General features: G+C 57.0%; 1 long non-coding RNA gene across 1 annotated transcript; it reads left to right on the top strand.

Annotated features, from left to right (window-relative positions):
- The first annotated feature begins 19,114 nt into the window (after positions 1-19,114).
- On the top strand, positions 19,115-20,349 carry LOC124237836 (uncharacterized). The gene is made up of 3 exons (XR_006888152.1): positions 19,115-19,215; positions 19,807-19,918; positions 20,001-20,349. It is a non-coding gene; the product is annotated as an uncharacterized LOC124237836 (long non-coding RNA).
- The last annotated feature ends 279 nt before the right edge of the window (positions 20,350-20,628 follow it).

Below are 20,628 nucleotides of genomic sequence, written 5' to 3'. Positions count from 1 at the left end.
CAGTTTGGGGCAGCCCTTTGCCACGTGAGCTGTTCTGCTTTAGGGAATGTACTTTCCCAGTGGTAGATGTGAGCCACCAGCACAGTGATGGAGTCAGCGCTCCTCAAAGTAGCAAAGACCCCGAGGGAATCCAGAGGTGGTGCAGATCCGGTTCCCTGCCAGGAGGAGGGGTGAGCTGGCCGAGGCTGGGGAGAAAAGGCTGGTGGTGGCAAAGCCGGGTTTAGAGTCCCTCTCTGCTGGCTTGTCCCTGTGCTGGGCAGAGTTCTACCCTGGCCGAGACGTGTTCCACACAAGTGACAAGGGAGTAGTATTAGGATCAGTTGGGGTTCGTCTGGACTGTGACTCAAGGAGTCAGGGACTCAAAATGCTTTTAGCATCATCTCAATTCTGTTGGCAGCAAAGAGGATAAAAGGAATCACTCGATTGTGTCTGTTTTCTGCTCGTGTGTAAAACAAAGCCTGCCAAGCTAAATTATGCCCTCAGCTTGAAGTCATGGTCCAACATCTCCTTTTTCCCTTCTTTGAAAAAAAACAACAACAAAAACCCCACACATTTTCTCTATTAATGAAAATATAAAAGCCAGAGAATTAGAAATAGGACTTTTAAAATTCTAGTAGTCTTTCCTGCCAAAGACAACCACTAACATTTTGGGATACTTTTTCTCATTTTTTAAAACATCTATGTGTCGTCTTTTTGCTTTCTGTTTTGTTTTTCTTTTTACGTAGTTGTGATCACACTCTGCATACAATTTCATATTCTGCAGTTTTTGTCTTACATTGGAACAGAAGTCTTTTCCATAGTTATTATGCATTTGTATAAAAATAATTTTAGTGGTTGCAAAATATCCTATCCAGGCAACATGTTAGGGTACTTAACAATTTGACATAACTTTTACTGTAACTGAATTCTAGAACTGAAATTACTAGAAAAAGGTCTAGAATGTTTGATAACATATTGTTTTCAGTATCAGAATAATACGTGAACATTGTAAAAACGAACCTGTACAAAGAAAATAATCAAATGCCCAAGAGAACAGCAAATGAAAAGTTCTTTACATAGCCACTTTCCACACACACCTCCAGCTCATCGGCCTCTTTTAATGATTTATGATTTTTGTTTTTCTGGAAATTGCCTTTCCAACTGTAAACAAGCATTGTCAAACATTCTAAAGCTTTTTCTAGTAATTTTAGTCCTGGGTGCAGTAACAGCAAAAGTTATATTCCAACTAGCTAAACACCCTAATAAATTGTCCAGATAGGTATAATGCAGCCACTAAAACTATTTTTACAAAGACTTTATAATTAACACAGAATCAAGCATGGTTCTACTCTTGATTTGTCGACTAAAAATCATGACTTCCGCCCTCATTAAACTGAGGAATTTAGATCCCTCGAAGTAGGCAGTACTTCTCCCACTTTCCTCCTCCGCCCCTCGACTTCTCATATGTTTGGTTACCTGAGGTCTACTGGTCATTCTGATAAATCTGAACTACGTGCTCCTGCCTCCATCTCTGGGCCATCGCTCTGGGAGCATCTCAGGACTCCCCCGTCACACTGCAGGACAAGTGCACCCGGCCGCTTCTTCCCACCTGCCTCTCCTCTTTCGAGCTCTCTGCTCCTGACGTCCGCCACTTCTTCAGGGTGGAGGACATTGACATTTTGCTGAGTTTTCAGTGAGGTTGCTACTGAGGCCTGAGATTGTTTTTAGAGCCATAGTGACCAGAGGTGCACTAAAATGGAAAATCCAGGGGTAGGAGAAGGAACAGCCCAATACTAAACGTTTAAAGAGAAGGCGGGGCAGGAACAGCTGCACTCCGTGGCTGCATCCTGCGAGATGTGCCCGTCGGGCATAACCAGTCCAAGTTGGGGGCTGAGCTGGAGGCATGTTGGCCCTGTTTTCCTGCTGCCCATCTTCTGGAAGTCTTGTGCTCGTTCATCGGCACTGGGGTGAGGAAAACACGGGCAGTGCTGCTCCTCCCTCCCCACCCCCGTCCTCCCTGCCAGTGCAGAGTGCGGGTAGACAGACTGGGGGCTCCTCTGAGGTGGCTGCTCATGGCGGGCAGCTAGCAGTGAGTGCCCATCCTGCTGATGAGCCCTGGGGGCCGGGCTGGCTCCAGCTGCCTCCTCGGCCGGCTGGCTGTCGTGTGCCACGGAGAGACACAGGGCCTCGGAGCCTGGTGCTCTGATCTGGTGGAACAACACCGCCCTCGCCGAGCTCCCACGAGAGACGCGTGTGGGAAGTGCCCGGGGTAAAGCCTGGCAAAGAGTTGGGGCTCCTTGTGATGAGCAGAACCCTGACCTTCTCCTGCCCTGGCTCCCACCAGGCCATGCAGCATCCACGCCCCGCGATGTGTCGGTGCACACTGAGGGTTTGTTTCTGCAGGCTGCCAGCACTGCTCTAGGCCCTGGGGATATGGTGGTGAATAAGAGACAGGAATGCCTGTCCTTGGAGAGCTGAAAGTCATTAGAGGGAGGCAGACAACAAGCCAAATCAATTACGTGGCAGATGAGGGGGTGCGCGCGGGATGGAGAAGAGAATGCAGAGGAGGCCTGGGAATGCCTGGGTGGCCTGGCTGCCTGGATCCTGCCCTCCCTCTGGCTCGGGGGTGCTGGTTGCCCCCCCATCCCCCGCTGTGTCTGCACCTTCTCCACTATTTCCTCGTGTTGTGATCCCATCCCTGCACGGGGATGCTCACGGCGGTTTCCTGGCGGAGCCATGAAGACTGGGCTCCTCGCATGAGGACCTTCTGGAGGGTGCCCCCGGCAAACCCTCGGCCCTCAGGAAGGGTCCTCTGCCTGGGCTCCTGCCATTTGCATTGGATGAAAGGGATCTTCCTTCCCTGGAGGGGGTGGCACAGCAGGTGAGCTGGGAAGGGGTCGTGGAGCCACTGGCACGTGGTTCCCACCATCCCCCAGGCCTCTCAGCATTACCCAGAAGTTGCTAGCACGGGCAGACCCTGGATCCCAGGCCTGCCACTAGGTTTGTCACTTTGGTCCTCAAATAACCCACACACCTCGCTGGAGCGGCAGGAAATCCCAGCTTCCTCCCAGGTGCTGTGGTCTGGTTCAGTCATCCAGTAGGTGCTGGCTGAGTGTGCCAGGCTCTGTGTGGGTTGGATCTGTGTGGCACGCACAGGGAAGGCCCCGGGGGTTATGACTGGCTGTTGGCGTTCGTCACCATTCCTATGAGGACAGAGGAGTGGGCGAGGGCGCTGGGATGGTGCCAAGGAGGAGCTGGGGGAGGAGATGCTGTTCCGGCAGCGCAGCGATGGGACTGCTGGGGAAGGACCAGCCCGGCGACTCGGGAGAGAGAACAGCAACAGGGAGAGGCACAGAGGGGGCCGGGCACCCGGGCTGACAGGAGAGGAGAATCGAGTTCTTTCCAGGACAGCTGGGGATGTCTTTTCATTATTCTTTTGCTCAGAATAGATTATCTTTCGGAATCAGATTTGACAGGCAGCCAGGCATTCTGCTCAGCTGTCTGGAGGAACCGGCTTCCTCGCCTACAGATGCTTTTTTTCCTTCCAAAGGAAGAGGGAGGTGACATTCTGCTGGCTTAAAAGAAGCTGGGAGAGAGGAGGGAAAAGTGCAAGTGGATGAATTTAGAAGGTAGGGCAGGGGAAGCCGGAATAAAAGCTGAGGGTACAGGAAGCCAGTGCCCTGGTTGTTCCCCATTGGGAACGCAGATCCCACGTGCCCGGAGCCTCTCAGCCTGGCCCTGCGCCACAGCACCCTGGCCGCTGGGTCCTCCCCTGGGGGAGTGAGTTTGTGGGCTCACAGGAGCCCCTGTGATGCAGCCCCACAGCACTGGCCCTGCCCAGACTTCACTGTGAAGACCAGGGGAAGAACGGAAGAACAGGGAGCGGGGAGTGTGGGGCGTTTGGGCACGGGAGCGAGGGAGGGGGAGTCAGAGACAGCACTGGAGAGGCTGCCAGCCGCAGAGAGGAGCCCAGGCCGCCTCCCAGCACTGTCCTCAGTCTCCCCATCTGGAAGAGTTCTGTGGGGTAGACCCGTCCCTCCCTTGCTTGGGTGGTCCAGCAGCAGTGCTCAGGGAGCCTCTGTACTGTCCCTGTCGCCTCTGTGGCTCCACCCTCCATCTGGGACATGAGGATGGAGGTAGCTACCTGTCCTCACTGTTCTCCCCGGGTTGCTCTGGGGGGGCCTCTGGGCCAAGTGGGTCCTCTCTTGGTTTCTCTCCCTCTGCTGGGGGTGGGCAGCCCAGGGCCAGAACGCCTTCTTCATGGAGGTGACCAGAGTGTGCCCAGCCCCCAGCACCCTCCCCACAGGGCCTTGAGCTGGGAAGCACCGGGCCAGTAAGGTATTGTTGCAACAGAAACAGCAGTGCCTCCTCGCCCGGCCTTGAACCTAAAATGAGGAAGTCCTGTCTCGACCCACGTCTGGAGGACTGGTGAGAAGAGCCCTTAAGTGCTCAGCACAGCGCCCAGGATAGGGCGCACTTTCCGAGGGGAGAGCTGTCGCCCCCGCTGGGAGCTGCTGTGTGTCCAGTGCCGCAGACCTGTGGTGCCCCTGTCCCTCACTGAGACTGGCAGGTGAGTAGGGGCTGTGACAGAAGCCCCTCACACCTGCGTTCGCCTGTGTGGAGACACGTCCAGCCCCTTGCCCACCTGGCTGGCTCTGGCCTCTGGCTTCTCCCATCCCGCAGTCACCTGTGCCCATCACTAGCTAGCCATGCCTCGTTCCCTGGACAGACAAGCCAGTTGCTGGCCTCCACCTGGCACTGGTCTGCACCCGGGGGAGTCCTGGAGAACGACCACCTTGAGGGATGAAGATGGCATGGACGGACAAGGATGGCACTGCTGGCCACCGGTTGGCTCAAGGAAGCAGAGGGACCTGTGGAGACAGACAGGAGGGTGCCACAGGGCTCAGGGCAGAGCGGCGGCATCCTCCTAGTTGGACACAGAGAAATGGGAGAGTAACGGTGGGGGAGGAAGGTGTTCCCTGTGCCCGAAGCAGCAGGTGTAGAGGCCTGGAGGTGAGACAAAGCAGGTGTGGCCCCATAGCTCCGCGTGGGGGAGGGTCCAGGGAGAGGACTGACGAGCTGGCACGGCAGGGGAGGCTCATGTCCCACGTCCCATGGGCAGGGTGCGCAAGCCCAGGGATCTGATTCAGCCTGCCCTAGGGGACCAGGGAGGGAGGAGGGGCCCGGATGGCGGCTCCCACACTGCTCCTCTCTGGGGACATCTCCCTGGTCTCCCCAACTCAGAAGGAGTGATGGTTGTCCCTTCCCAGCCCCATGGGTGCTGTCCGTAGCTCTCTGGGCTGCCTGCCTCCGTCTGTCTGCTCTGCCCCGGCTGCGAGTCCCCCATGTCTGCCCTACGTCTGAGGCCCCTCACGCCTGGCACAGGGCGCGCGGCACACCTGGTGTGTGCGCTGACTGGATCAGCTCAGCAATTAAACCCTCAGGGAAACCTTTCCACAACGCAAGAAGAGGCTTCTTTTTAAACAAGGAAAAGTGAACATATGCAGAGTCTGTCTCCCATCAAAATGTCATTTAAATGACAGTAAAGGAAGAAAAAGAGCATAAAGTCACAAGAACAAAAAGAGAGCCAGGAGGACATAAAATTTGACGAGAGGAGCGCAGGACATTTGGGAAGCCTGGAGGTGGGTGGACAGTATGCGACTTTGCACACCCGAGACAGCTGAGAGCGAATTGCCTGTTACTGAAACAAGACCCCAGGAGGGCTCTAGAACCCAGGGAGGGGGGTTGGGTGGGACTGGAAACGAGAGAACTGGATAAAGGTTTCCAGGAAAGTGACCTGGATTCAAGCCTTGCTAATGGCCCACCCTCCCTGCTCCTGGCCTGTGTCTGCCTCTCCGAGACCCCAGACGGCCCGGCCCAGGTTTCTGTGCCCCATGGAGATTCGGGAAGTAAGACAGATGGCTGTGAAATCACCAGAACCTGGTCAATCCGTGCAGTAGAAGCCAGACCCCTGTCCCCAGGCCTGGCCGCATCCCCCGTCAGCCACGTGGGCTTGCTGTGGTAGTGATGGTCCGCCCCTTGGTACCCCTGATGGCAACCAGGCCGGGGGCAGCCGCGTGGAGGTAAGGAAGCCTGGAGCGCCAGGGCCGCCCCATGCTGCGACGCGCTGCCCCTGAGCACTCCTTGGGCCCTGAGGCAGAGCTGGTTGCAGGTTGTGCTTTTCCTGCCCTGAAGATGGCTTATCGAGGGGTGTTAGACACAGGACCACTCACCGTGTGCCTCTGGCACACAGCTAATCACCAAAGCGTTTCAGTAGCCCGGGCTGCGGCTGCAGAGCGCTAAGGAGATCACGGAAGCGTGCAGACCATTAATGCTCCTGCAGAGTTTCAGCAGAGGTGAGGGTTTGCTGAGATGGGCTGTGATGTGGCATTCTCTCTGCCTCGACCTGGCTGTGGCCCTCGGACCCTGTCCCTCGTGGTCCCCCCCAAGGCAGAACCCAGGCCTGTGAGAGCTAGGCACCACTCCAGCAGCTTGGGTTGGCAGCAGCCCTTTTCAAGCATCATCTCACGTAAGACAAGATGGGCAGTGTGGGACTGGCGAAAGAAAGAACACTTGGCGGGTCCTTCAGAGCTGGAAAGCTCAGAGCGGGGGACTAACTCTCCCCAGTGCCCCGCTGGCATGCAATCCTGGTTTCACTGCTTCCCAGGCCCAGGAAGGCTCAGAGAACGGGGAGTGGAGAACACTCATCTGGGCTGTGTCCCACAGGGAAGCTGGGGTGGGCTCTGGCCTGACAAGCAGACCCTGGCTCCTGGTGTCTAGTGTGTGTGTGTGGGGTCTCTGTGTGCCCCATGGGACCTGCGCGGATGGTGTTTCTGGGGAGAAGAAAACAGGACTCCTAGGTGTTAGCAGGGGATCACGGGAGCCTTCTCTCAGCACCGTCTCCATCCTTCCAGCTGCACAGGTCAGAAGTCAGGGCGGCCTCCTGCCCCTCTCTTCTCTTATATCCCATATCAGCAAATATGTCCAGATTTGGGCCTCTCCTCCCACCTCCGCGGTTCACCCTGGTCCAAGTGTCCGGCCACTCTGGCCTGGGTGACCACCATGGCCGCCCACCTGGTCTTGTGTTCACTGCCTCCCCTGCTGTCTACACCCAGCACAGCAGCCAGCGTGAACCCGTTATACCTACGGCTTATAGGGTCCATCCTCTGCTCAAACCGATGGCCCCCATCACCTCCAGAGTGAATGCCAGCATCCTCAAACACGTGTTTCTAGCCCGGTTGGACCTTATCGCTGCCCACCCGCCCCACCCGACCCCAGGCCTCTGCTCCTGTGTCCCTCAGCCGGATGTCCCCGCTCTTGCCTATGGTTCCTTCAGGTGTCATGTGACACAGGGCTTCCTCTGCCCTCGGATCTGCCAGCCTGTCCGCCCCCGCCTGCCCTGTTGCCCCCTTACTTGTTTTCTCCGCCGCACCTGTCGGTAGCTGGCCTGGCTACCAACCAGTTGCTTGGTTGGTTGGTTGCTTGCTGGCGTGTCTGTGTCTCCCCCACTGGGACGTGAACAAGGATCTCGTTTGCTTCGTCAGTACTGGGTCCTCGTGCTTGCCCCTGGGCGTGCCCACAGCGGCGCAGCCCAGCCGGGCATCACTGTGGGCAGCTGGCAGGCTGCCCCGTGCCAGGCCACCCCACCGAGGCTGCAGCGTGTGCAGTGTGGCCGCGGACGTGTGGCCGCAGATGTGTACCCGCAAGGCCGCCTAGCTCCTCGCCGCCACCCCGCTGCTGTTCCTGATTCAGGCTCTGGCTCCGGTTCCTCAGCGGAGCTCCGCCAGCTCTCTTCCCTCAGTGTCCTCTCCTGTAAGGCGAGGATGAGAACCCACTCCTCAGTCACAGCCACGCTGATACACAGACCTCCAAAGTGGATGGGGCCGCAGGACCAGTGTTCCTACCTCCCCAAGTGCCACTGCCCTGTGGGGTTTCTCTTTGGATTCTGGGTGAACATTTCCCTGAACCCTGGGCTGCTTAACACTCGGGTTTGTAAGTACCCCTGACATCCACGCATGAATGCAGCGGAGGCGGGTGGAACGTGCAGAATCAATTTCCGACAGGCTCAGAGCTGACCTTATGTCACCTTCCCGGCTCATTGTGGCAGGGAAGTGACAGGGAGAGGGGCAGCCATCTCCATCGTGTGCCCTGTGAGCCTGGCTGGCTTCTCTGCTTGCCATCTTGGTCCGACCTGCAGAGGACCAGGGACAAGCCAGTGCTGGGGACTTCTCCTCACCCCTTTGGCCTGCTGGGGAGCTGGGATCCAGGCCGAGCTGCCTTCCTGGGGGTGGGCCGCCTTCCTTGCGCTGCTCACTGTGGAGAGCCGGAGCCACAGCACTTCCTCTTGGGCTCCTGGGGCATGCAGAGGCCTGGCCTCCCTAGGGTGGTCTCCTTCCCACCCTCAGCTGTCCTGTCTCAGGGAGGCGGGAGCAGGAGTGAGGCGCTCCGAGGCCTGGGCTTCTGCTGACTTCGCCTGGCAGGATGGATCCAGAGTGCCTGCAGAATTGGTAACTGCCTGAGAAGGACCAGAGGCCCCAAGTTCCTGTCAGCCTGCAGGAGTGCCCACAAGGAGCTCTCCGTACAGCTGCTCTTTAAAATGCCGCCCTGTACCTTCCACACCAATGGTGGGATGCTCCAGACCAGGCCAAGCCTCTGTGGCCAGGCGGCATTCTCTGAGGGGGCTGGCCACCTCCTTTGACCACATTGGGAGAGACCTCCATTCTGTCTGCAGGACACGTGAGGCTCTGGTCTCTGAGCTTGAGGGTCTGAGCTCCGTATAGGTTATTCTGGGATCACACGGCTGTGCTAAGAATGGCCTTTTGACTCCTTTGTCCAGAACAAGAGGTTCTTGATGGGAATGCAGCTGGGAGTGGAGATTCCTGCATGGGGCACAGATGCAGACACTTCCTGTGTTACCTCATTAAATGTCTGTCTGTTGTCAGCCCCAAGGCCCATGGGCTCTGCTCCTTAGAGCCTTGTGACACCCAGGAGTATCTTCCAAACATTCAGGACATCACAGACATGTTTCAGAAAGACTAGAGAGGTGCTAAAAGGGGCAGGTCCAGGCTCGGGAGCCCTGAGCAGCCAAGAGAAGCAGGAAGGTGGGAAGGGCATGTAACTGGCTCCAGACCAGGCTATGTTGGGGCTGAGCTCATAGGGTGCCTTCCCATAGCCTTGCAGCTGGCCACTCTGGTCCTGCCTCTCCTCCTGGGCCCTGGATGAGCCCACGGTCAGTGAAGGAGACGGGAAAACAGGTGGGCAGGTGCTGTGCTGTGTGATGGAGGCTGTGATGGCAGGTACAGAGTGGAGAGGTACAGGAGGACAGAGGAGTGGGGCCCGGCCCAGTCTCAGGGCATCCCGGAGAGGCAGGGCAAGGAGGCTTCCCTGAGGCGTTGACGGCTGAGGGTGAGCTGGAGCATGAGCACGGGCTAGCCAGTCTAGAGCAGCAGGCGGCAGTGGTGCAGGAGCCCAGGCAGAGGGAGGGCGGGAGCAAAGCTCCGAAATGGACTCAGTGTGTGTGTGTCAGCAATACTGGGCACGAGGGAGGATGGAATGGAGCTGGGGAGGTGGGAGACATCACATGGGGGCTGGGTTAGGGTGTTAATGAGTTTGGACTTTATCCTGCAGACGGAAGGGGGCCATTGTAGGGTTTCAAGTCTGAGAGTGATAAGGTCAGCTTTGGATTTGACATGATGGAAGAGTGTGGATGGGGACAGGGGTGGCTGGAGGCACAGAAACTAAGAAGGAGGTGGTGGCGGCATCTCAGTCAGCTAGGATGTGGTCCTGATTGGACACAGGGGACAAGCCACAGAGGAGCCCTTTGAAGCAGCTATGGGAGTAGAAGACACTAGAAGTGCCCCAGCTGAGCCCCGTGGGGGAGTCTTGCCTTGGAGGGGCCCAGGGTGGCTGGGTGGCATGACCAGAGCTCTGGGGCTGCCAGCTTGAAGCATTCCTGTGCTGCAAGCCTGGCAGGCAAGTGCTCAAATATTTATTACAAACAGAAATTGATGTTGGAGAACTAAATTCTCAAAAAGGAAATTGAAAGGAAAGGGAGGGTGGGACCTCTGAATCCCAATTTGCTGTGCCCGGCCTCTGCATATTTCATTAACTCCTCAGAGTGCTGAGGGACCAGATGTTCAGCATGCACGGCGGTCCGGCTATTCACACTCTGATGCTCCTCCCAGCAGCAGCTCATTATTCTGGGGCTGCATGAGGAAGGTTAGATGTAAAGATGCCTGAAAAAGGGAAGAGTGAATGAAATTGTGATGGATGGGGGGGACTTGTGTTAAGCTGCTGAAGGGATAATAGATATGAGAAGCGAGTTGAGAATAGACATGAACATCAGCCAAAGGTAATGGGGGGTTTGGAAAGAGCATTGACTAGGAATCAGCTAGATCTTCATCCTTTTACCAGCTCTGAGAACTTGAGAAAATGTCTTAATGTTTCTTCTGGATTCTGTGAAGTACAAATAATATGATCTACAACCATCCTCACCATCTTTATCACCATCACTACCATCGTCATCATCACCATCACCACCACCCTAATCACCATCATCACTACCATCAACATCACGACCATCATCATCACCCCGTCACCACAATCATCATCACCATAATCACCACCATCACTTCATCATCACCATCACCATCGTCATTATCACCATGATCATCATCACTATGATTATCGCCATCACCATGATCCTTATTATCATTTTCGTCATGGTGGCCACTTACTGTGTGCCCCATACGTGAACTGATCTATTTCTCAAAACAATTGTATTGTTATAGACTGTTGTCTATATGTCCCATGGCACAGTTGAGGAAACTGAGGCATAATAAATTAGGGTCAAGTTGACCAAGAGCCAGTAAGTGGCAGTAAGTGGCCCTGCCTGACAGCACAGGTGACTCCTGGGTTGAGTGTCTCCGTAAGCACCGAATACAGTGATGTTTGTACATTGCTGGCACAAAGCAGCTCTCGTCACATGGAACTTCATGTTGCGTGTGTCTTCTTCAGGGTGGTGTGAGTTGGGTGGAGCTCTGTTAAGCATAAACAAGTCCAAAAACATTCTGGGGACCCTCCTATGTGCTGGGCAGTGTGCTGGGAAACACCGGGCCATGCAGCCCTTGAGACAATCCCCAAGAAGCATGTCTCCATGTCTGCAGCCTGGCCAAGGGGCTGCTTAACCTGCATGAGGGGCAGCACTGGAGATGGCTGGAGCCTCCCTCTGCCTGCTGCCCAGTGAGCCCCTGCCAGAGCTGCTATGTCCCCTCCCAAAGACAAAGGTGGGGAGAGAAGAGCTTAGTCAGCGACTGAGTGGTGCCAGCGGAGCCAAAGGCTTGGTGGCTCCCTCTCGGGCGCCAAGATAGGTGCTTGGCGGGGTACCTAGGCCCTGGGTGGGTCAGCAGAAATGGCTTGAATTGGAGAAGTGGCCTTTGACGCTGTGAGAGCAACTGGTTAATGAATGTGAATGCACTTAGATTACTTTAATAGAGCACACCCTACAGAATGCATTTAAAGGGCAGAAGGGAGGAAGGGGCGGCTGTTCTTCTAGCCGGCCGGGAAGGTTATTGCACGCGCTGCCAGCCACGGCAGACATGTAGGCCTCATCTACTCTGCTTTAGGCAAAGGGGCAAACAGGCAGAAGAGGGAGACTTTTTTCTTATTTGGTTAGTCTTATCTACCTCATAAAAGGGTCTACATTTATTTTCAAAACCCTAGTCAGAGTCCCACCCAAAGATCAACCTCCTGTTAATATTTTGTAAATGTATCCTTCCAGTCTTCTTTTCCTCGTAATTTTTTTATTAAAAAAAGAAAGAGAACAAAAGGAAGCAATTTGGGGTTACGAAGAGTTTGGGGGACCCTGAGGGTGGTGTGTGTTGTGGAAACAGGTCGTTTTGTGGTCGGATAGATGCGGGTTAAAGCCGGCCTTGCCTGTGACTTTGACAGGGACTGGCCCCTGTGCTTGTCTCCTTGTCTTCAAAGAGAGGTCAGAGTGTCTACCTGTCGGGGTCCATATGAGGTTGAGTGAGATGAGCCGTAGGGAGCGCCTGGCAGGTGCCTCAACAGGCAGCCCCTCCTCAGCTGCACGAGGCCTGCGTGCCCTGGGCCACACAGAAGGACGTGCCTGGTGCCGGATGAGGGCGCCTGGGATCAGTCATTATCCCAGCATGGATGGAGGTACCACAGTGCACACGCATGCTTATGCGGATGTGCGCACACGTGCATCCACACAGATAAACACTGGAGCCGGAGACAGCGCTCAGGAGGACCAGAGGACCCACTAACCTGGTCAGGAAGCATTCGAAAGGCGACGAGTGTTTCAGAGCTAGTACGATGCGTGCGAATCCTCTGTTGGCTGCGTGAGCTGGCTCTGCCACGGCATCCAGACCCTTCCATCTGGTGCACTTCCTTGCGAGGCTTTTTGGGGAGCAGAAGTCCCACACCATCACAGGTCCCGGGCCGAGCAGAGGCTGTACCACAGCCAGACCTGGAGACACTTTGCTGCTACCAGGTGTGTCGGCTGTGACAGCTGCTCTCCTCTCAGCCACTGCCATCAACCTTGCTAAGCACCATCAGCTGCAAAGGCCCTGCGAGGCCTGAGACAGCTCTTGTGAGCAAGGGATCATGTCTGTGGGACCAGCTGCAAGCCCTTGCCCTGAGGGACACCTGGAATGAAATGGTACCTGTGTCTGGGGCGGACAAAAGAGAGTGTTTCGGGCACAGTGTTCACAGCTCCTAGGGACCCAGGTGTTGGGCTTGGAGACTTGGAGACTTGGAGAGAAGACATTAGGCTGAGCAAGCTCCAAGCACGTCCTTGTCTGTCTGGGATGGAGGCGAGGCCAGCGCTCTCTGCCCCGGGGCTGGGAGGTGTATCCGCCTGTGCTGTGTTCATTCACTCGATGTGCTCCCTGGGGGCGCTGCGCAGGGGAGGGTAGAGGGTGACAGGTGGCTGCCAGCTCCCTGCCACTCTGCAGGAGGGAGGCCTACATTTCCTGGCCTTGGATCCGGACTGGCTGGTGACTGCCTCGACCAACAGAGAGTGGAGACAGGAAAGTTCAGCCATGCGGTGAGCTTGGACTGCATTCGTACAGACAGGGGACAGTCGGTCTGGTCCCAGAGCTCTCCGCGCAAAAGGCACGCTCTTCCCACCAGCCGCGCTCCAGGGCAGCGTGGAAGGGTTGCACCTAACGTTGTCTAGCCTGGAACGTTCTGTGGTTCCAACGCTGCTGCCCATTTCCCAAGCCAAGACGCCGAGGTCCGGGAAGGGAGGTGACTTCTCTCTTGTCCACCCCAGAGCCGACGTTGCATAAAGCAATTCTTCCAGGGCTGGCCCCATGGTACAGTGGTTAAGTGCACACATTCTGCTTTGTGGCCCGGGGTTTGCTGGTTCGGATCTCGGGTGTGGACATGGCACCGCTTGACACGCCATGCTGTGGTAGGCTTCCCACATATAAAGTAGAGGAAGATGGGCATGGATGTTAGCTCAGGGCCAGTCTTCCTCAGCAAAAAGAGGAGGATTGGCAGCAGTTAGCTCAGGGCTAATCTTCCTCAAAAAAAAAAAAAGCAATTCTTCCTTCTACCCTATGCAGCAGAAGTGTGGAAAATGGGGATTTAAAAATTTAAGAAATAACATAACCTGGACAGATGGATTTAAAAGGTGAGCTGTGAAAGCGTGGGTGGTGCGCATGTCGTAGGGAGGCGGGCTGCTGACAAGAGGTGGTGGGAAGGTGTGGGTGGTCTAATTCCACTCGCCTGCTTTTCTGAAGAGCCACGTCCTGGGGGTGTGGCAGTCCTGGCTGCAATTTCGGAATTTCTCTGGTGTGAATGTGTGCCTGTGTGTGTGAGTGCCTGTGTGAGTGCTGTGTGTGAGTGCCTGTGTGAGTGTGCACGAGTGTGAGTGCCTGTGTGAGTATGTGCCTGTGTAAATGTCTGTGTGAGTGTGCGCCTGTGTGAGTGTGCGTGAGTGTGCCTGTGTGAGTGCTGTGTGTGAGTGCCTGTGTGAGTGTGCACAAGTGTGAGTGCCTGTGTGAGTACATACCTGTGTAAATGTCTGTGTGAGTCAGTGCCTGTGTAAATGTCTGTGTGAGTGTGCACCTGTGTGAGTGTGCGCCTGTGTGAGTGTGCATGAGTACCTGTGTGAGTGCATGCCTGTGTAAATGTCTGAGTGTGCACCTGTGTGAGTGTGAGTGCCTGTGTGAGTGTGTGCCTGCGTGTTGAGTGCCTGTGTGTGCCTGTGTGTGCGCGCCTGTGAGTGTGAGTGCCTGCGTGAGTGTGCACCTGTGTGTTTCCCTGTGTGAGTGTCTGCCTGTGTGAGTGCCTGTGTGAGTGTGCGAGGGGACGCCGGGTGCTCGGGGAGCCAGCCCACAGGCCTGCCTGTTTTCTTGGTGCAGGCAGTCTGTTCACTCGCTGGCTCGGGGACAGATCTTGAGCTTGGCCACGAGGCTGCGGCCCTTGAGGTGGAAGACAGTTCCCCATCCCAGAAAGACCCTTGGAGGAGGGGAGCAGCCTGTGCCGCAGGTCCGAGCACCTCCCCCAGAGCCAGCTGCAACACTGGGGGGCCCAGTGCAAAATGAGAAATCAAGACCCCGCGTTCAAAAACTATTAAGAATTTCAAGGGGCCGGCCCCGTGGCCGAGTGGTTAGGCTCGTGCGCTCTGTTGCTGCGGCCCAGGGTTTCGCCGGTTCAAGTCCTGGATGGGGACGTGGCATTGCTCATCAGGCCACACTGAGGCGGCGTCCCACATGCTACAACTAGAAGGACCCACAACTAAAAATGCACAACTATGTACTGGGGGACTTTGGGAGAAAAAGGAAAAAAAAAAAAAGAATTTCAAGATGGTGACAGCAGAGTGTTGAGCCAAGCAGAGGCCCTCTGAACAGGGGCCCTGTGTGACTGCACTGCACAGGTCTCACACCCAACACGTTTGCCTGACCGTGGCCCTGGCCCCATCCTCCTGTCCACATCTGGTGTGAAGAGCAACCAGCCTGCACGTCCCAGGTCCTTGGGCTATGTGCCCTGTCACTGGCCCCAGGGACCCTAGGTGGCAGAGTTCTGCTGAGTTTCAGAGGAATGTCACTGCTCCACGTCGACTCGGGAGTGAAGCCTGGTGCACGGATTTCAGAGGCGACCTTTCAGGAGGGCTGCTGACCAGGAGTGATTCTGGGGGATGTAGGCGGTCCCCGGAGAGGGGCAGTAGGAGGGAACAGGAAGGGACAACCAGCTGGGGTATACGTGGCACTTCTCCCAGCCTCACTGAGCCTCAGTGTCCAGGCCTGGAAGAGGCCACAGGCCACAGGCCACAGCCTCATCCCCACCTCAGGACGCCTGAGACCCCTGACATTTGGGAGTGCATCACAGCTGGCTGCCGCCCAGCTTGGCACTCAGCGCTGGGCAACACCCAGCCTCCTCTTCCTCCCCGGACAAGGGATGCTGCGGTAGAGGCATCAGGAGGCCAGGCAGACTAAGAAAGAGCAGAAAGGAATGGGTTTTGAGGGTATCAGGATGCCTAGAACAGGACTGTGGCTGCATGTCAGGTAGGACGAGAGGCGGGCACGATGCCCTCTTCCCTCTCTCCTCCTCTTCCTGCTCCCTGCTTTTCCTCCCCTGGCCCACATGAAAGGACACGTGGAGGCAGTCCCCGAGCTCCCTCTCACGGCCCACACACCCCAGAGGCGGGCCCAGCTCCAAGGCCCAAACCCAGCAAACGGATGGGGTTGCAGGGAGTGGGGGCTGGGTCGATTCTCCGAGGGAGCCCTCCCACCCTCCCTTCCTTTGCCCTGCTCAGTTATAAGGCGCTGAAAAATATGCCTTGTTTGGGTCTGCCTTCCTAACTTCTGCTAGGAAATCTGGAAGATGTGGAAAGGTCTAAAGGAAATGTAGAAATCCCCCGTGATCCTCCCACCCAGAGGTAACTCTCCCACAGCCCGTGAGGGTCCTCCTCACTCCTTCACGAGTCCCTCCCCTGGGAGCAGGGCTGCTAGTCCCCCAGAGCAGAGCAAAGGACTCACAGGTGCCTCGGGAGGGTTGATCTGGCAGCCTGGGGCCCTGTGTGCAGAGTGAGCGCAGGCACCACCCTCTCCTGCATCGACAGGCAGCCAGCACTGTGCCATGGCTCTGCCACCAGCTGCGAGCACCTGGACAGCTTGCCTACCCACCCTGTGCCTCAGTTTCTTCCTCTGAAACGAGGTGATAACAGTCCTTATCCCACAAGCTTGTCTTCGGGCCTGCTGACACTGAGCCTGGCTCAGAGCAGACACTGTGGGAGCGTGGTGCTTGCGTGACTGTGCTGGGAGTCCCTGTTCCCCACCCTCCAGCTGCTTTGCATGTGTGCACAGCTGCCCCCTCTCCGGGAACAGGAACGGCCGTGCCTCTGGCCCGGGGAGCGGCCCGCAACCAAAGACTGCGTGCCCAGGGGAGCCCCACCCTTCGAGCGGTCCCCGAGCGCAAGTCCCCGAGGTGGCTCTTCCCAGGGGGAAGCTGCCTGGCCGGCTCACAGAGGCTCCTGAGGAGTCACCCTCAGGACTTCTCGGCCCCCACCTGAGCCCCAGGCTCTGCTCCTGGGAAGCCAACCCAAGACAGGCGGATACCTTCCTGTGGCTGCTGTCACGAACCACCACACGCTGGAAACAAAGCAACACAGAGGTCGTAGCCACGGCCCTGGGGCCAGAAGCCTGAAGTCAGTTTCATTGGGTGTTGGGGACGGGGTCGCGAGGGTTGCGTCCCTCCTGGAGGCTCTGGGGAGAATCCCTGGCCTTGCCTTTTCCAGCATCTAGGGGCCACCACGTGCCTGAGCGTGTGGCCTTTCCTCTGTCTTCACAGCGTGTCACTCCAGCCTCTGCTTCCGTCACCAAGGCTCCGTCCCTCTGACCCTTCCTGTGTCCCACTGACAAGGACCTGTGGCTACATCGGGCCACCTCTATAATCTGAATAATCTCCGCACCTCAAGATCCTTAATCTGTCACTTCTGCACTGTCCCTTTTGCCATGGAAGTGTTGTCCTCAGGTTCTGGGGATAAGGACGTGGGCATCTTTGGGGTCCACCATGCAGCCTCCCACAATGGTGGTTATTGTCAAAATGCTCCTTCCCAGGCTGGGACAGCCAGGCCCCCTTCCCGACTTCGTGGTTGGGCATGGCAGGGGCAGGGGGGCGCAGGGCAATACCTTGACGCAGGAGTCCAGCCAGAGGGCAGGGCTGACCCCATCCTCCTCCTCCTCCTCCATACCAAATGCCAAATTGAACCCTGTCCCTCTCTGCTCCCGCCCTCCTGTGGCTCTCATCTCTCTCAGAAGTGCCCTGGGGCTTGGGCTCAGGCCTGCTTTTGCCCCACTGACCACTAGTAGTTTCCTGAACATTTCCAGCCCACTCCTGCCCAGGGCCTTTGCACACGCTGCTCCCCTGCCAGAGACACCCATCCCTGGACATCCTGCACTTCTTTCAAGTTCTGCTCAAGTTCAGGTGGTCCAGGGGTCCTCCCCGACCGGCCTCTCCGAACTAACCCCTCCCCCACTTTTACTCTGCTTTGTTTTTCTTCTTGACATTTCAGTGCAGCAGACATACACTTATGTGGTTATTTGTTTTGCTTCTGTCACCCCAGGAGAATATGAATTGCTGAGGACAGGGACTTTGTATCCCCAGTACCTAAAACAGTTCAAGTCTTGGTAAGTATCAAATGAATGAATGTCACACACTTTAGGGAAAAACTCTTAAAGCATGAGGTCCAGGGGCTGGCCCAGTGGCTCAGTGGTTAAGTTTGCATGCTCCGCTTTGGCGGCCTGAGGTTCGCAGGTTCAGATCCCAGGTGTGGACATGGCACCGCTTGGCAAGCCATGCTGTGGCAGGTGTCCCATATATAAAGTAGAGGAAGATGGGCATGGATGTTAGCTCAGGGCCAGTCTTCCTCAGCAAAAAAGAGGAGGATTGGCAGCAGATGTTAGGTTAGCTCAGGGCTAATCTTCCTCAAGAAAAAAAAAATTAAAACAAAACAAAACATGAGGTCCAACATCAGAGAGCTGGAAAAGAAGGTTCTGGATTGGGATTCCTGATTCAAGTCGCTGGGCTGCCTTCCTCCTCCTTCAAGCTCACCGTTCACTGGGGAAGGTGCCACATGGCCCCTCTCGGAGTTGACGGAGCTGCTGGGGCAGGAGGGCTGTGGCCGCCCACGAGGAAGAAGGAGCGGCTGTTTCTAAGGCGGGGCGGCCTCAGCACCGACGGGGCATGGCTCCCGGGCGCTGGAAGCTGCTTAACGATGCTGGGACCTGAAGGAAAAAAGATGCTCTGTAAATACGCTCTCTCAGATTTAAAATTAAATTCTACATTTTCTTGAGCTCATGGGAATTGACACTGCCATTAGCCTGTAATTTGTTTCTCAAAATTCTTCTATTTTAAGAAATTAAGCAGGAGGAGAAAAGGGTGAAAAACAAAAGGGAGCAGGAGGGACTAGGAGGAAATGAGGACACCCCAAAGGCAGACAGAATGGGGGGCGGGACGGCCGTGTGGGGAGGAGCAGGGGGAGGAGCCAGGAGCCGGGAGGCCAGAGGCCCGCAGCCGCGCCCTGCGCGTCCCCTCCCGGCGCGGCCCTTCGCGGGGTCCCTGCTGAGCGCCTCTGCCCGCCAGCGCCGCGTGGGGCCCGGTCAGGCCGGGTCCCAAGTCCCAGGCTCCCGCTGCGCCCCCCCCCGCTCAGAGTGACCCGCCCCACCGGACGGCACCGCGGGTCCCAGCAGAGCTCCGCCGGAACCAAGCGAGGAGCGCTGGAGCGCTGCGTCTCCGCCTCCCCAGCCTCGGGGCCAGGGGCAGGTTCGCTGGAGGGGCTTTCCGGCCCCCCCCGTGAGCACGCACCCCACAGCTCTCAAAGGGATGGAGGGGCTGGGGTCAGGCTTTCCTGCTGGGTACTGACGCCCCCAGATGTGAGAAGCTGCCGGTCCCTGACAGCTTCTGTATTTTGGACTGGAAACTAATCCACTAATTTCAATTAACCTTAGGATCATTTCCATGGCAACGACTCGTCAGTCAGTCGTCGCTGGTACTTCCTGATGGATGGTGATGCAGACCCGCTGCCCAAGGGGGCAGGGATGAGCCGGGGGTACATTTGAGTTCAGAGCTCTCTAGGCCGAGAAGAGCGAGCGGGGGACGTGCTCCTGCTTGTCTGAGGGCGGCGAGGAATCCGCAGTGGCGTGAAGGCTGAGGGCAGAAGAGCGGGGCACGTGCTCAGAGGCCCTGGGCAGGCCCGGCAGACGGGTAGGGCCTTGTCGGCAACTGTGGGGACCTTGCGGTTACTCTGAGACGGCCGCCGGGCGGCCTGGAGCGCGGAGGCCCTGGTCTGACCTACCCTGTAGGAGGATCCTTCTGGGCCCCGCCTTGTGGGGAGACTGTCGGGGGGCGGGTGGGGTGGAAGCCCGGAAATGCACCGGGAGATGAAGGAGGGCGTGAACCCACATGGGAGCAGGGCAGGTTCCGAGAAGTGGGTGGATCCGGGCGCGCAGCATTTGAAGGGCAGAGCCGTGGGATTTGTTGATGGAGCGGATGAGGAGTGGGAGCGGGCGGGGGTGGAGGCTGACTCCCAGGTCGTGTTGGAGGAGAGCTGTGGGGGGAGCAGGTCCGGGAGGAGATGGGTGTGGATGACAAGGGCATGCGGTCACACTCCGCGTAACGACGTTTCGCTCAACGACAGACCGCATATATGACGGGGGTCCCATGCGATTAGTAGCATATAGCCTGGGTGTGTAGCGGGCTATACCATCTAGGCTTGTGTAAGTGCACACTGTGATGTTCCCACAACGACAAAATCACCTAACCACGCTTTTCTCAAAACATATGCCTGTTGTTCAGGGACGTGTGATTGGATGATGGCGAAGATGGTAGGTTCCTGCGGTGTCCAGGCTGGGCTGTCACGTGGATGAGGTGGTGGCATTACTAGTCATGCCTGTCCGAGCTGCTGTGGGTGAGTGTGGAGAGAGAAGGGACGTGCTGTGCTAGCACTAGGGGACCACACTGAGCCACCCTTGTTTTGGTTCTCATGATAGGCGATGTGGCCACCCCCCACCTCTTCACTGAGCAGCTCTAAGCTGCACCTGCCCAGGATTCAGGATGCTCACTGCTCTAGGATCTGCCCCACGTGGAGTCGCATCACTCTCTTCGGTCTCTCTGTCCAGCCCTCTGCAGCCTCAGGCCATGAGCTGGAGCCTTTGTGGCTGTGCCTTTGCCCATAAACAGGTCCCCTATCCTGCCCTCAGGGAAGCTGGGACAGGCTCTCTCCCAGCCCTCTTTGCCCCGAGTAGGTCGGCCCTGCCTTCACTCATACTGTCGAGACTGGTTGGTGTGGGCTGAAGCTCTTGAGGTGTGGTGCAGAAGTGGGTTCTGACCAGAGAGCAAACGCCAGGCTTGGCCTCCCTTTGACTCTGCCAGTGGGGTGGTGGTGGTGGTGGTGGTGGTGGGGGTAGGGGGGGCCACAGGCAGCAGGTGCGGGGGAGATGGGAGACACAGGCAGGGGGGCGGGGGGGCGGGGGGCAGGAGGGTGTTCTCCTGTTCCATGGCTGTGTCAGGACCCTCTGCGGCTCCACCGAGGGAGCAGAGCCTGGAGGCCTGGCAGAGACTCCCCTCGCTCCCTGATGGCTCGGCTCACGCCAGGCTGTAGTTTTTTCCTATTTGCAC

Source organism: Equus quagga, chromosome 4 (assembly GCF_021613505.1).
Source record: "Equus quagga isolate Etosha38 chromosome 4, UCLA_HA_Equagga_1.0, whole genome shotgun sequence".
NCBI classification, from domain to species: Eukaryota; Metazoa; Chordata; class Mammalia; order Perissodactyla; family Equidae; genus Equus; species Equus quagga.
Note: the sequence above shows the minus strand (reverse complement) of the source record. Positions and strands in the feature narration are given on the sequence as shown.